The sequence below is a fragment of the Thermobia domestica genome, chromosome 12, assembly GCF_964235325.1.
Source record: "Thermobia domestica chromosome 12, izTheDome1.hap1.1, whole genome shotgun sequence".
NCBI lineage: Eukaryota > Metazoa > Arthropoda > Insecta > Zygentoma > Lepismatidae > Thermobia > Thermobia domestica.
Window position 1 is genome coordinate 148,401,474 of NC_137465.1, and position 16,303 is coordinate 148,417,776.

Genomic DNA, 16,303 nt, shown 5'->3' on the forward strand with positions numbered 1-16,303 from the left:
TGTTCGGTGTAAAGAAAGATTCGTTGTAGTACACCGTAGGATTTATTAAAAACTCAACTTTGAGGATAAATGAGCGTATTAGTTTTAAGTTCAAACTTTGTGTAGAACGTACTGTTACTGTCTACTATACCAAATTAAAAAAAAAAAAAAAAAAATGTGATCGTGAAATAATTTGAATTCTAGGTTTCGACGGATTTTAACATTTCATGGTCCTTACATGACGAGAAATTTGTTTTTTGATGTCTTTTCGTGTGATTTAGCGAAGCGACCATCGCTACCAATCGACATTTAATTTAAAACTCAAGTTTTTATGCTGTTTTGCAGGATGTCTCCTAGAATTTTCTACTTTAAAACCATGTAGGTTACTGGACGGGTAAAGTTGAAAATTGTAGATTTTTAAAAAATGTTCTGACGAGTTTATCTCTATTTTATAAATAAATATTTAAATCTAAATGCTTCAAAAACGACATAGTTCATTTATGTTACTCAAAGGTGTAAAAATAAATGCCTCAACTAAAGTATCTACGCTTGATTGGAGGAGAAGTCAATAAGGAGTCAATAGGGTTGCAGTTCTTGTTTACCTTAACTTAAAGCAAACAAACTAAAGTGTCTGATTGGAGGAGAAGTCAACTATTATTTGCAACTGCTTTATATTGCCCTTTCCACTAAGACTTTTTTGATCAATATATTTTGGCATCTTACATATGTACTCGTATATGCAGAGTGATTCTTTCAAAACTCATGGATTCATTTGGCTCTAGAATTTCTAACTGAAGTCCGGTTTTCATGCGGTTTGTTGCAAATCATCAAGGGAGGATGGGAGATTTATGGGACTATGTTTACTGTTTTAAATTCATCCGGAGTAATCTCGAGCATGCCGCAAGAAAAACAGCAAATTTTCGCCATTGTACGTTGCAGTTCGAATGAGATATTGGATATTTGAAGCGAAATTGAAGAATACAAATTAAATGTTAGTGAGAATACAAATTAAGTGTTAATGAAATGAAATGAAATCTTTAAGTTTTACGTCCCATGGTTATGCCGGTTAGGCTAAAGGAGACGGTGATGATGACAATTGACTGAAATGGTGGAATGAAGAAAGTGGGAAGAAACGGGAGAACCCCGAGAAAACCCACGAGCACACGGCGCGATCTGGGATCAAACCAGGACCCCAAGCACTGAAAGTGAACGCTCTACCATTGAGCCACCACGTCCCCCAAAATTAAGTGTTAACACACTTAAATCACATGTTGAATAGCCGGTTTCTCGCTACAAACGACAGAAAGATTTTTTGGGTGACTTAAAGAGTCGGTAACTGACATCTTCCACAACATCCACTAGCGGGGTCCGATGCTTCCCTGCCTTACTCAGAAGTGATCCTGTTTCCTGCAATTGTTTCCTGCAATTTATTCCCTAGCGACCATATTATGTTCCTGTTTGGGGCAGAACGTGAGGCAAAGTTGCGTGTAATTGCCGTTTGCGTAGCAACAACAGATCCCGGTCTCCAAAATCTTTTTAACGATAAAATCACGTTGCTCCAAAGAGTACATTATTGTAACTGTGTTCTGATCATATTGGTACAGTAGCACAGCATAATTCTCAATACAACGTCCCAGTTTCCTGTTTCTTATTGACCGTCGCGAGGTTGCCATCTAACGAAGAAACTCAAATCTCTACACCGCACCTCACCTAATTCCAATTCGGTACAGTGGCGAATATTTGCTGCTTTTGTAGAGGCTTGGCCGATATTGCCCCAAATGAATTTAAACCAGTAAGCATAGTTCCATAAATCTAGCAACGCTCCTTGATCATTTGCCACAAACTGCATGAAAATCGGACTTCAGTTAGAAATTCTAGACCCAAATGAAATCCGTGAGTTTTAAAAGAATCACCTTGTATATGTTCTATGATGTACTATATAGGAAAGGTGTTTTTAGTTGTTCCTATAACTATTCTCTGAACTTATAGTTGTAATTGTTTTATTTCTGACAAAAAGTGTCAGCTTCATTGTGTGATGAAAAGTAGTTTATAGTAATACCCCGCAAAAGACATGCAAGAGGTATTGGACTCAAGGCAGAAAAATAAATTTGCTTTTCTTGAAATAGGTAATAACATGTTATTCGTTACATTATATGGTTTTCGTTTTCACAATATGAAATGTCGTAAATTATTGTAAGTAGTAATATTCAATATGTATTACACCGAATCTACCGTACACCAAAATTTCCCCACACCGAGTTTTCCGTACACCGAATTTTCCGTACACCGAATTTTCTGTACACCGAATTTTCTGTACACCGAATTTTCTGTACACCGAATTTTCCTACACCGAATTTTCCTAGACCCGGATGAAGGAATTCTTCATTTTTAAAAGTCTCTATCACTTGTACTACCGCTACATATTCAAAAATTCCCAAAATATCGAAGCACCAGCCTTCCCTTTATTCCTCTATATCTCCGGAACGATCGAGATCAAGGGTTTTTCCCTCTAATGGCTTTAATTGCACACAAAAGCACTTCGTTTGCGCATAAACTCGTCCACAATTTCGTGTCACACGAATCTGTTTCCTCGTCAGTCATTAGAGTGTACCTTCTGCTTCAAAGTGTATGGTACTTTCTATCATTCTTTTGCTTTATTTATATTTATTTATTTAATCGGGCCATGACTCCAGTGACAAAGTGACTATATCACATTTTTTCCCCTTATATTCTTAGCAGGTGTTCAAAAATCCCTGCATGATATTCAGGGGTTTTCATGATAAATATCCAGTTTTTCTAAGTACCCTGTTTTTTTTTTTTTTTTTTTCATGTTTTTCTAAACTAAAATAGAGTTAAATTTGGGCACAATTTTCTTATTTCTGGCAACATCGGGCGCGAGTTTTTTCTGTTCCTTCTCTGAGTTGTTTCTTCTTCATACCTACATTGTACACCCATTTCTGTTATTAAGGGGGTGATTTAAGTAAGGAGTGTAATCAAGTAAATAGCGTGAAATGCTTTTAGAATATAAAACAGTAGTGTATCCTTTATATTTTAATTGATTTAATTAACATATGCGTTTTACATTATTCTTTAAAAATGCCTTCTATGTCTGGTCTATAAATGTGAAGAAAGGTAAAAATAGGCACCAGAAAATAATAGGGTTGGTAGATACATTTTTAAAGAGCTAATAAGCAAAATAACCTACTATTTACCGCTGCCGCCAATATAATGATTACTAATGGTGAGTCAACGAATGTCTGTAAATTTTATTGTGCATTGCGTGTTGAAGTGAGATTTTTTTTCTTTCTTTTAGTCGCGTCAGCTGGAACAATATAGGTACTACACGAGACTATTGCCTTAGCTGTGTTTATTGTCTATTTACGTGCAAACTGAAGGTTTCTCTGGTGACCAAGCTAAATAAAAAGAAGTATGTAGCTAACAGACAGGTGAGTCAGTCACACTGCTCTTTCTTGGCAGTTTTATTTCAGCACTAGCCTACTTCATTATTAATTGATCGCATTATTTTCCCATGACTCACTTTTTTTTTTTTTTTTTTTTTTAAATGAATGCACTACGTTTAGATGTTGAGGGAAAACCTCCATTATCAGAAATAATATCAAACAGCATACTATAGCTCGACGTAACAATTTCGAGGCTTGTAGTTTTGTTTTCCAGCAACATGAGTTTTAGCTCATACTGACTAATGAAGTCCTAGCTGTATAAATCAAAGCCTCTTTGTGCATCTAAAATAAAACTATAATTGTTTTTCGTCTGGTGATAGTTAATTTTTAGAAACAACTTAATTGTTTTGAATGAGAACTTTAATCTTTGGAATTAGAAGTCAGGGGCGTCATTTTGGGAGGGTAGGAGGGGCAATTGCCCCCTCCCCCAAAGAGTTTGAGGAATACATATATGTACTTTAATCGATTGTCTACTAATATTCCATACTGGTACAAAACACGAAACTGTTCTGTCGGTGGTGCTCTTGCCCCCCCCCCAAGCGAAATCTAAAATTACGCCCCTGTTAGAAGTGTCTTTTTTGACACATTTTTAAAAATAAATAAATTGGAAACTCTATTCTTTCAAATTTGGAGTGCTAAAACAAACAATATCATTCAGGTATCCCTTATTTCCTCATACAGCCTGCATCTAGACTAATAAACGTAACTCTTCAACTTAGTAAACTGAAGAAATGGTGGCCAACTTCAAATGGTATTCAAGTTACGGCCAAACTCTCCCATTTCCACGAATTAGTTTTTATGGAAGCCTTTCAAAATTAATAAAACAATTTAAGAAATCACACCTATGATCGAAGTTCATAAAAGAGAAACAGTGACACAAAAGTTTTCAAAAGTATATTGCACAAACAGATCGTGACTTACCCAGTAAGAAAAAAAGTACAATGCTTTATTATGATTGCATTCCTCTGCTGCTTGACTATAGATATTTTGTTTGGAATTCCAACACGCACTGCTCTTTTTTAAAGTTTTATAACACTTAGGCCAATTTCAAGACAAGAAACCATGTATACACGAACCAGATAAAAATGTTATCGCAGTTTGGCTATTTGCAAATAAAAGATAACACACGCTTCCCTTTGGTACTTTCGGTTTGTCTTGTAGACAGAATAGCTTCTATACTCATATAGATAGATATATCTGTGCGTATGTGTAGATGCGTGGAGCACAAGAGGAGAAATCGTTTGCTGCCGGAAAGTGATTTCGGCTTCTTCCTTGAAGGCTATTTATACACAGAGAAAGGAGACTAGGGTGAAAAAACTCGAAAGGGGTGTGTATGTGTGCACACTCCACACACACACACATATATATAGGAAGGGAAGGCGAATAAAAAACTGCCAATACAACAAGAAGTCTGGATGCTAAATACTTTCAAAACAGAAATAACTGTAGGGTGCCGAAAGAAAAGAGCCTCTTGTAGACAGATATCGGTCAATTTAAGAGTTTACATCACTGTTCAAAAAACTAAAAAAGATAATAACCACTCATAAGAGTAGTAGTATTTTGGTCATTGCCTCTTAGAAAATATATAAATTGCTCTCAAGAGTGGTTTGTATCAACAAAGTCTGGTTTGGGTGCTGAATCAGACACTACAAGTCGTCGTCGTCGTCGTCCACCCCCCTCCCCTCCCGGGTCGAGCAAAAGTTTATCCTCTCTCATTTGTACTTCGTAACGTACCGTAGCTACTGGTAAATTTTTCAAGAGAATTATCAAATGCTCTTTCTGCACAATTAATTTTTACTGCTAAGAACACCTTGTCTAAATTTACACAATGATTAGTTGGTTGATTGAATTAAAATATAGCATCCCTTTCAACAGCGAGGCTATATGAGACTTGAAACTACAGCTTAAGATGGAATTCGAACCACATGAGCTCCCGCCAATTTACACCATGAAAATTAGGAATGATTTAATCCATTAAGAACAAAATTTAATCAATTCCTATATTATGTGCAGATTAGCACAAATGGCAGATATAGAAGAACATGAAAACGGAATTTCCTGACATTGCATTCCATGAAGGGCTCTGATGAACAGAAGGTTTTGTTGGATAATGTATGATGATCAGTATATTGACTTCTATCGCCCTTATTCCTACCTTTCTGGACCGGAATTCGCTATATTTAAGCTCAAGTAGTTCCTCAATTGCGTTAGGATCTACAGTAAAATTTAATGCTTCTACCAAACATTGAACTTCGGACCACGTACAATCACCATTCGGCTAGACCAGGATAAAATTAAAAGGGACACAAAATATTTAATACCAAAATGCATATTATCATTAAAAATTAGGGCACAGTGGCTCAGTGGTAGAGCGTTCGCTTCTAGTGCGTAAGGTTCCTAGTTTGATCTCAGTCCATATAAGTATGTAGTAAACAACATGGGTCCGTGGTTTTTTTTCTGTGTTCTCCAGTCTTTTCTATATTCTCATTCCACCAATTACTTTATTAACTTCCATTATTCAACTGGTTCTTCTAACCTAAAGAGCATAAGGGGAGGACGCTGAATTAAAATATTTCATTTCTGTAAAATTGTTATATATATATGAATAAACCAAATTGAAAACCTGCACATGAGTCCCTTATATTATTTGGAATGATCGGTTCATTCGTGCCATTCTAGGTATGATAGTCTGATCTGCAAAGTAAATTTGAGTGAATTCTTCATCTCATCTAGATATGCTATTTCCACACAAACGCCTGAACTCCATAAAGATACCAGTTACTGTTTAGTATTAGAAGTATCGGGTTCATTCGGAAGATATATAATGTAGTAATATGCCAATATGATACTGCTTTAAAAACCACTGTAGCTATACACTTTATTAATGATTTGTATAAAAAAAAATAAGTCAGCAGACATTGACTTCAATCATTTACTCTTAACAGAAAATAAAGTGCGTTATACACACAATCTTTTTTAGTTTGTCACAAGAAAAAATAGTTCAAGATCGTCATAGTTACGGACACCCATAAAAGAGGATAAAATGGGGCTTGTAAATATTCGTAACTACATTCATAGATATACAGCGTACACAGCCATGCATTGATCAAGTATAACATTCTAGTTTATGAGTTTATTTGCTTCGAATCTTTTGAGCTTAAGATGTAAGTAAAAACACATTAAGAACAAATAATAAAGAAACTGAGCCTACCTGATGAATAACAATAAGAAATGATACAAAATGCAATGAGTTGATCAGTACGGTATTGTGTACCTATTTTTGGGCCACCCTGTATAAAGTATGATATGCTTTCGCACTTGAAGCTCGATGATATGTAATTATTTTTCTCACTTTAAAACAAAACTTCTTCAGTTTTAGGCAACTATGTTTGTTCAAACTTTATTAGTCACACCCAGATTAAGTCATTTCTCCACTTTGAAGAAGTAGTATTTTTAACTGTTTTAAACGAAGTAACGGCGTTTAACTTTACAGGAAACAAGCAAATTTCAGGGAAATCTGTGGTCTGATATAAAATAACATATGTCATTTATGACAGAACTCTCATACTAAATACTATAAATAATTTAATTTTCGTCCCGGAGAACATGCTGGCTCAATGGTAAAGCTTTAACATCTGTTGCAAGGATATTTGGTTCAATCCCAGATCATATGCATTTATGGGAAATAATAGTGTCAGTGTATTTTTTAAAGGAGTTCCCTGAATTTTTTCGATTTCATTTAATCGATTCTTTATGTATTCATTAATCTGCATTTGTTGTCGGTCTTCATAGCCTAAAAAGCATAATCACGAGACCTTCTGTACTGAAAGTGGACGTTAACTCTAATAAATCAAATTATGAACTAAATGTTGTACTTCATTCTAATTGTCACAAAGTTCATGAAATAAAATGAAATGTTTGTTTTACGCCTCACGATTAGGTCTTTTAGAGTAAAGGAGAACGGTGATTAATACATGTAATGATTGTGAAGGAGTTTGTAGAATTATAATGTGGGAGGAAACGGGAGACTCCTGAGAAAACCATGGACATTATGTTAATCACAAACTCATATGGCCTTCGCCGGGGTCGAACCAAGGACCTCTTGCACCAGAGGTAAGCACTGTATCAGTGAGCCCACACCGAAGCCGTACTCTTCAGCAGACATGGGTTTGGGGATCTATTTCTGAGATGAAGAAGAGGGGTTATGTTCTGAAATCGATCTACAAAGCAACACATGAAAAGCACAAACTAAGAAACTTAACCTTGCTAAGTTATGATCTCACATCTGTTGAGTGTATGAGCACGGATAATTTTCTTTATATATATATATATATATATATATATATATATATATATATATATATATATATATATATATATATATATATATATAATACAAACTGTGATTATAATTTTAAGGTTTGGAAGAACCTATGGATGAAATCATAAAATTTAACCTTCCACCACATAAAAAAATTGTCTTCGGAACGTTTTCGGTTTGAAAAAAAAAAAGTGGCGAATGATGTTTAACCTTGCGAATTCAGAAATCTACTTGACGACCTCATCCTTAAATGGAGACTAGGAAAGCGTAGGAAATTAGCGTAAAATTAAAACAAAATATACACCTACGTGAAATACTACACGAATTTAACAACAGGATGCTCTTCACTATTTATACAGACAGTAAGGAAGTACAGAGACGAATACAGATTAATTTCTTTTAGGAAAAAAAATAAATAATGACACCGCAAGAAGAAACACAGGCGGCATTTCCCACCTGATCTTTACAATTTAACGTTCTTGATCAACATCAAGGCTATATGACACGGAATCATCCCTTAAATGCAGTATTTCAGCTTTACGTTCAACGGTAATGCCGTGTTAGCTAAAAAGAGATGGTGATGAGAACGAATGAAATGAAAAAAATGGGAGAATCCCGAGAAAACCCACGCATATAGTGTTTATACATCATAAAGTCCACGTGGCGCGAGCTGAGATCGAACTAGTAATCCCTTGCACCAGAGGTGAATGCTCTACTACTGAGACACCGCGGCTCCCGATTACTGCTTAAACGTGGAATCCAAACTCGGAGTATTGTACGAAACCTGGTATTCCCACTCAGAATTGAACTCTGGAATCACGCATACTGCAGTGTTTCTTAAAATGTGGGACGCGACTCATTGGTGGGTCGCGGGTCGTTTCTTTGGTAGGTCGCGAAAAGTTTTTCCTTTTAATTGTGAACATTTTATTTTGATGCAGAAACATATGTTGTAAAGTAAGTACCATTCAGGAAGTGAAATTTGTTAATGAGGTGAAGAGTAAGTAGTTTTTCAGAGTCCTGCCCTGTTGTACAGTCAGTTCAGTAGAGATGCTGGGTTAGGATGGAAAGAGAATGGGTGAGTCAAAATCTGTCACGGGGTAGGGCATCGCGTTGAAAATAGTGAGAGCTCTGTGTTACCTCTATATGGAAAAATTAGAATTATGATTTACAAAATTTAGATACCACAATTACGTAGAATGACACTGTATATTTGAATAAAGGAAGGTGGGCCACAAAGTACTTTTTAATATTTAATGTGGGTCGCGGTAACAACAAGTTTGAGAACCACTGCGCTACAGAAATCATGCGCTTTTGCCATTTGACCACTAGGGATAATATCGAAATATTCGAAGCTCTACAAAATGAAATCAAATTAAAGGGTTTAAGTGCAGTATCACCGGACCAATTTTAGGAAATTTACCGGGTCAATTGGAGAATTTATTTCAGTTTGTGAGGAAGAATGAGTACAAGGCAGGTAAGGAGAATAGTAAAAGTTAAGAAAGTGGTTGTATTTGTTGATTGTTTTTGATGATGTTAGCGGTACTGTATGTGGAGGCGGATGGACTATTTCGCGGAGAGGTACACTTGTTTTACTATACCGATCCATAAATTGTAAAATGTACAGAAAAAAAAAATTGGCAAGTCTTTAATTTGCCCATTTCATGTCGGGAACAGAACGCAACCAACTCCTGCCGGGCTTCTAACCCGTTCCTGTTGCTACTATTACTACTCTTACTCCTGCTCCTACTACTATTAGGCTACTACTTATACGGTAATAGTTAAGAACAGCTACTTCTCATCTCCCGTGCACGAGGATACATCTTACTGTTGCACTACCTAAACACCCTAAGTACAAGGGCAAGAACTCAGTCTATTAACTACTTTTTAACATCCTAGATAGTCAATGAATAATTCCTGAAAGTATGGCGTTTCTCGTCCTTCCCTAAATGGGAAGTACGGCTCCTTAACTATAACCGTTTCATAGTTTAACGTCCCACGATTATGCATCTTAGGCTTAGGGAAACGACGATTAAAGCAAGTGAATGATGATGGAAGAATTAGCGGAAAGAGAAAGTGGGAGTACCCCCGAGAAACTCACGGACATGATGTTTGTGTATCACAAGCTTACCTGAGAAGGGATCGAACCAGGAATCCTAGGCATCAGAGGTAGGCGCTCTACCACTGAAGAAGTGAATACCTTCTGAATAACCCCGTCCGTCAACTTCACGAGAAAAAAAAAATACATATAGGCCTGTATATAGTATATAGAGAAATTAAATACTTACCGAAAAGTTGCTTCTTCAAACTGGAGCAGAGAATTAACAAGTATTATCTTTTATAACCAAGCGATATGAAAGCAGTACATCTATTAACTCGTAAGAGAACACGCCAAAAGCTGGAGGAAGTGGCCACTTACACGGACGACCCACAAGTGCTCGACCCTAGTTACAACGCGCCGCGACTACGCCACTTCTCAGTTACGTTAGCTTCGAGACATCAGCAGAGGGAAGGAAGACAGGAAAAAAAAAAAAATGTTTGCGATGACGTCAAGTTCCTGAGTCGCTAGGCAATATGATAAAACAGACTCATTTTGCAAAATGCTACTACACGTTTCCTCTTAACCTTCGGTTCTTCAATGCGTTTATTTATGTACACACACGCATTACTCACTTACTGACACTACATATATGAGTCATGTGTTTTTTTTTAATTACTTCTTTAAACTCTGCCCCACACGTTATAGTTTGTTCTTGTCACCTGTTTCAACGAAAAGGGACAATGAACTTTTTTGTTTGTTTGAAGTTCAATGTCTTGTTTTCAGTGGGACTGGCCCATGATCGAATTTTTCGGGCTTGGGATAAAAGTAAATTGCGGGGCTAATGATGCAGGTAGTACATACATTATTTTTAGGCCATTTTGTTTTTTTAATATCAATTATATTTACCACAGAGTTATATATGAGAACGGTAGGTCAGTGAGCCCTTCCTGTTGGTCTAGTGGCTAGCGCGTGCGCCTTTGCTGTACGTAGGGCCAGGTTCGATTCCCGGTGTGAGAGCATTTGGAATTTTAACTGTCCTCGATGCTTCTGCATTCGTGTCCCTGCTCTTAAAGGTTAATGAGAAGATAATTAGGGAAATTGTCCAAAAAAACAAAGTGGTAGAGCGCTCGCCTCTGGTGCTAGGGATCTCTGGTTCGATCCCTGGTGTCATGTGAGTTTGAGGTTCCGTGGTGCCATCATAGCCGTGGGTTCCTCCGTTTTCTCCCACATTTTCATTCCTCCAATTCTCTCATAATCATTCGCTTTCATTAATTATCCGTCTCCTTTACCCTATAGATATTAACGTGGGACGTTAAAGTAGATTTTTCATTTTATTTATTCCACGTAATGTGGCCCATATTAACATTATGAGTATACTTTGTAAAACTATCTTACAAAATAATGGTTCATTATCTCTTAAGTATTTTGAACCCTGAGAACGAATTAGAGAGATTAAACTTGTTACTTTTCCTGAAGAGCTGACCCTTTCTTCCTACATCTCGGGGCCTGGGGCAACCACTCCACTTGCCCTACTCACAGGGCTACCCTACTTTTTACCACACGCAGTGGTGTAATTAGGGGGGAGCTTCCGGGCTTAAGCCCCCCGAAATCTTACTTACTATAGTAAAGTATATGAAATATCTTGCAGAATTTTCACATTTTCAGGCAAAGCCCCCCCCCCCGAAAGTTAGCAAAGTCCCCCCCCCCGAAACAAAATCGTAAATACGACACTGATGCACACATATACTATAGCAGATAGTGGCGTACCCAGAAGTCGTCTAGGGGAAGATTCAAGAGCCCAAGTTCATATAATTTTAGGCATTGTATACATATCTAGGGTTGCCAGATTTTGTAAACGAAAAACCGGGACATCAATCTCAGGCTATATATAAGGTCAGGGTTACTACTCATTGGGTCAGAATCAATTAATTCCCTGTCTTTTGCAGGTTACTATCACAATTTCAGTTCATTCTATACACAGTTAACACATATGAAGCCCCACATGGGATTTACAGTACAATAATGTATAAGGTTACACAAGAAGAGTTGACTGCCGTCATTTATTCGGATTTCCTATTTGTTGTATTTAACAGGCCCTAGATATTGCGCCAATTACGACGCACTCTCCCATTTATGATTCAAGAGAGAGTTTTTTTTTTTTTTTGTCTTTGTTGAGTCATCATTTGAGTCAGAAATGCTACCATAAAGGAACCACAAATTTAGCATTTAGCAAGAAAAAATACATTTACGCTAAATTCAGAACGATAAACGAAAGTAAATTTCTTTAAAGATTTACGCAGGCTCTTCAAAAGTTTGACAGGAAAAAAAATCCGGTATCAAAATTAAACAGGACATACCTTTATGCGTTTAACTGACACTTCTTGTGCTAGAGTAAGTTGTTACGGAATTTTAACCTGAGGATTACTAATATATATCAGAATAAGGAAAAAATATAAATTCAAAATTATTGAATGAGTGCACAGTATCTTTAGAAATATTTATCCACACATCGGAAAGTATATTAAAACAACTCAATTCTGTAATCATTGAAGTGGGATTTCAAATGAAACTTCGAAAACCTTCAGTTTTCATGTGAGACATACTAGTTGTTGCAGGTTGATTTTTTCAATCTGGAGGACGAAAATCGGGACAAACAGGCGTCCCGAAAGCCATTTTCGGGACAATTAATTCTTTCACTGAAAACCGAGACGTCTGGCAAATGGGAAACATTTGTTTTTGCATTTCTTGTAACGAGGCTTGCGTATGCCAGTGATCTATTTTCTAAAATAGGAGACAAAATATATTTTCTAAATATTTAAGAGGGTTCTGAATAACATGTATCCACTGGGAATCGAGCCCGCGAACGAAAAGAATATGTGCTAACAGTTGGATACTTAAGAGCGCCGTATCCTTGTATGGCTTTCTATTTTTTAGCATAAGAGATGACAATGAAAACTACAACAAGGCACAATTTCTACCCTTTTAGATTGAGATCCTAACTATATACTAAAATAAGTGTTGCAAAATAAGTGTTACAACTCTTGGGAGGTGACTCCTGCCACCGAGACAAGAAAAAAAGTTCTCTTCAACTTTCTGCTATCGGACATAGTTTCAGATCTACAAGGTGCCGAAAGCGTGGGAAAATGACTTTCGGACGCCAATAGTTCGGAAACTATCCAACATAAAGAGGGCGGGTAAAAAATTCACTGAAGAAGTCATACCTGCTCTATTGAATTATGCATGTTTCACAATCCTACCATGCACGCGCAAGGGATTCCCCAAAGGAACGTAGGGAGTCCCGGATAATCTACCAAATGAAACTTGGTCTAAATGGATATGAATTGACAGGCTTTCTACCAGGTAACAATAATTCGTTTGTCTTAAGTCGATATCTGGAACAAATACAAAATGGCGGACACCTTTATGCCCGTTGTGTGTGGTTGCATAATCGCCAGGTACGGGTTCTGGCCAACAGTGACGCTCTGAGTATTAATTGTAGCGAATTTGTACTCAAATGTTCTAGAAAGACATCTGGAGTGTCGGTAGAGCATATCAGATGAAGTAGGGTGATTCACATGTGTGGAAACACTTAACGAAAAATGCCCAGAAATGCACTCATACTGAGTAAACGTGAGTTCAAATCGTCGGAAATGTAAGGATTAACGCCAAGAACATGAAAACCATTACCAATTCACCAATAATATTCCTTCAAACCGATGCAATATGATGTGCACGGTTACATACCAATAAGGATGCAACAACTGAGTCCAAGTTCAAATTGTGCAATGGACTCAGTAAGAAACTGGGTAAACTAAGTGAATGTCACTAGTGGGATCGCATGATAGATATTGAAATGTGGCCAATGTGTGTGTTGATATCAATATATAGCTAATGAACAAATGTCAACATGTCCCACTACTGCCGGGGCATCGTCCCACATGCGAAAAATAGGAAAATAACTACTCGGGTCTTGAATCTGAGACCGTGGGTTCCCAGTAGGATTGGAAACTGCGACCACGCGAATAAAAGCGAGCGCTCTACCCCTGAGGTTCGAAAGATCCTCACTTTCTCTGTATTCATTTCTTTGAAGAGTACGCACTTTGTTTGGCAAGCCCTCTTGTACAGCCTCCCGACATACTTGTGTGTTTCATTTTGTTACTCCTACTGCACAGTTGTAAACAATCAGAGCTTTAAGGCGTTTCTTCCTATTTCTCATGTCGTTTTATTTTCCATATGTATGGTGTTCCAGCTGTAGTGTTAAATGTTCCAAATCGGTTCATTTTCGTCTTTGTCTTGGCATGTGCACTGTGTGTAAGATACGAATTTCTGAAGGTATTTTCCTATATTTCGAGAACGTCATATATCTCATAAGACGTGGGACATGATACAAGTTTGTTATTTTCACGCTCTATCGGAATTTGAACCATGCATTAAGAGATTTCTTTTCATATGTGTCGACTGTGGGACAATGTCCCAAACAAAGAGGGACATTGATACAATCGTGTTCTAGTTACGTTCTACCAATAGGTGCACCAGATGTAATAGCAGAATGTACAACGTTATTTTAATAGTTTTCGCACGTGAGATGGTGTCCCAGCAGTAGTGCGACATGTTGGCATTTGTCCATTAGCTATATGTTGATATCAACACACACATTGGCCACATTTCAATATCGATCATGCGATCCTACTAGTGATATTCCTCTAGTTTACCCAGTTTCTTTGTGAGTCCATTGCACAATTTGAACTTGGACTCAGTTGTTGCATCCTTATTGGTATGCAACCGTGCACATCATATTGCATCGGTTTGAAGGAATATTATTGGTGAATTGGTAATGGTTTTCATATTCTTGACGCTAATCCTTACATTTCCGACGCTTTGAACTCACGTTTATTTAGTATGAGTGCATTTCTGGGAATTTTCGTTAAGTGTTTCCACACATGTGAATCACCCTGCTTCATCTGTTATGCTCTATCGACACTCCAGATGTCTTTCTAGAACATTTGAGTACAAATTCTCTACAATTAATACTCAGAGCGTCACTGTTGGCCAGCACCCGTACCTGGCGATTATGCAACCACACACAACGGGCATAAAGGTGTCCGCCATTTTGTATTTGTTCCAGATATCGACTTAAGACAAACGAATTATTGTTACCTGGTAGAAATCCTGTCAATTCATATCCGTTTAGACCAAGTTTCATTTGGCAGATTATCCGGGACTCCCTACGTTCCTTTGGGGAATCCCTTGCGCGTGCACGGTAGGATTGTGAAACATGCAAAATTCAATAGAGCAGGTATGACTTCTTCAGTGAATTTTTTACCCGCCCTCTTTATGTTGGATAGTTTCCGAACTATTGGCGTCCGAAAGTCATTTTCCCACGCTTTCGGCACCTTGTAGATCTGAAACTATGTCCGATAGCAGAAAGTTGAAGAGAACTTTTTTTCTTGTCTCGGTGGCAGGAGTCACCTCCCAAGAGTTGTAACACTTATTTTGCAACACCCGATAAAAAACTACATGAACCAATGGGCATAAACAAAGAGGTGCTTCCGATTGACGTGGAAAGTTGAAATTTGACATGATTGAAGCTTTTCGGGAATAACCAACTGAAAAATTGCCAAAAGTGAATATTTTTAGTTTTTAAGGGGTCTAAAGAGGAATGAAAAAATTCCCATGCTATTTAAATGGGCGTTTTTTTTGGGGGGGGGGGGGGTACAAAATCTTATGTTTTAGATAGTTGAAATGGGAAAAAAAAACTAGAAATTCCGTAGAATTGTGGGTTTAAGAGGTACCGGTACGAGGCCGTAGGCTTAGAAAATGCGGGCTTCTGGGGACGGAGCTCCCAGGTAGCCGAAGGCTATTGTTAATGTAAAACGTGAAATTCTACTTATGTAAATTATATTGATAGAGACCTTATTCCCTCACACACACATACATACAAATACGAAAGCAAAACCTTAAATTCTGGTCCTACAACTTTGATACTGGAACTAAATACAATTAATTAATAAGATACATTGATAACCTGATTAGTAATGATCAGAAGAAATCTATGCTTAATGAGTGGTGTCACTTCAAAATATTTTTAGGGGGAGCAAAATCAATAATTTGGATTTCAGAAATAATGAAAACAAAGTGTTCCTTCATGACCTAATGACTAATACGAGGGTCACTACGAAAGTTTTGGGATACGCATTGTTGTGGCACAGTATTTGAATTCCAACAATTGCATTCGCTAGTGGTATCCAGAGCAAAGAAGCGAAGCAAGTTTCAACTCGCCTCGCTTATCGGCGTGGCCGTATTGCCTTCACTTGTTTGTTGATGTGAGCAGTATTCGGCTGTCTAGAATGGAGCTCGAAAGGGAACATTTTCGGGCAATGATCTTTTACGATTTCAAAAGTGGTTTGAACGAGACACAAAGCCTTGACCGTTTGCAGCGGGCATTTGGGGACCTTGCTCCTTCCCGTGCTACAATTTTTTAATGGTTTGGTGAATTCAGAAGAG

General features: G+C 37.4%; 1 protein-coding gene across 2 annotated transcripts in view; it reads right to left on the reverse strand.

Annotated features, from left to right (window-relative positions):
- Window positions 1-10,263, reverse strand: part of LOC145666727 (uncharacterized) — a 100,316-nt gene extending 90,053 nt beyond the window's left edge. Inside the window, exon 1 of one of the 2 annotated variants that reach the window (XM_081734252.1) lies at window positions 10,047-10,263. The gene's annotated coding sequence lies outside the window, so the exon portion shown is untranslated. Of the gene's footprint in view, window positions 1-4,361; window positions 4,560-10,046 lie in introns of those variants that run through there. The other variant, XM_081734253.1, reaches the window with a different exon arrangement.
- Window positions 10,264-16,303: the final 6,040 nt, after the last annotated feature.